Source organism: Octopus sinensis, linkage group LG3 (genome assembly GCF_006345805.1).
Source record: "Octopus sinensis linkage group LG3, ASM634580v1, whole genome shotgun sequence".
NCBI classification, from domain to species: domain Eukaryota; kingdom Metazoa; phylum Mollusca; class Cephalopoda; order Octopoda; family Octopodidae; genus Octopus; species Octopus sinensis.
This window is the reverse complement of record NC_042999.1, coordinates 67,037,900-67,038,729: the sequence shown is the minus strand read 5'-3', so window position 1 is coordinate 67,038,729 and position 830 is coordinate 67,037,900. Positions and strand designations below refer to the sequence as shown.

At 31.1% G+C, this 830-nt stretch overlaps 1 protein-coding gene across 1 annotated transcript in view; it reads left to right on the top strand.

Moving 5' to 3' along the window:
- Positions 1-221: 221 nt before the first annotated feature.
- The window catches only part of LOC115209468 (transient receptor potential cation channel subfamily V member 5-like), a 74,928-nt gene continuing 74,319 nt past the window's right edge, over positions 222-830 (top strand). Inside the window, exon 1 of the mRNA XM_029777892.2 lies at positions 222-311. The gene's annotated coding sequence lies outside the window, so the exon portion shown is untranslated. The remainder of the gene's footprint in view (positions 312-830) is intronic.

Here is an 830-nt window from a genome sequence, read left to right as displayed (position 1 = left end):
GGATATATGCACACACATCTACATATGTTCATATGTATTTATAAATCTGTGTACTGTGTTGTATGTAAGTATACAAATGCACATATGTGTATATATATGTATCCATGCATGTCTGTATGTATGTGCATATGTTTGTAGGAGTTTCTGTATGTAATCACATGTTTCTATCACACGCGCTATTTCACGTCGTGGCATGTTTTTTCCGTCTTCAATGAAGGAGAGTTGATTAAACCAGCTTCATTGGCAAATACACACCAGCTCTTGCCAGAGTCACTGGGAAGGGATGAAGATAGAATCACAGAAATAGAGATGTAAGTGTTTTTGGTCCTATGTTGTGTTACAATTATTGACTCGATTTTCCATTCAATATTAAGTTAATCTTTAAGTTTAACCTACAAAACCCAACTAAAGTCAGTTCTTATTTAAAGTACAATTTGTTAAATGGTAAATTTTTATTATTACAAATACATAAATTTTTTTGATACAAATTTCCCATATGATGTTGGGTAATCGTTAATTTTAACCTACAAAATCTATTAATCTCGCTCTTATTTCAACTAAATATTATTAAGTAGAAATTTCTGATATGCGGCTACATGGTAAGAAGTTTGCTTCCCAACTACATAGTTCTGAGTTCAGTCCCAGTGTGTGGTACCTTGGCCAAGTGTCTTCTGCTCTAGCTTTGGGCTCACCAAAGCCATGTGAGTGGATTTGGTAGACAGAAGTTGAAAGAAGTCCATTGTATATATATATATATATGTATATATATATATATGTATATATATATATGTATATATATATATATGTATATATATATATATATATATACA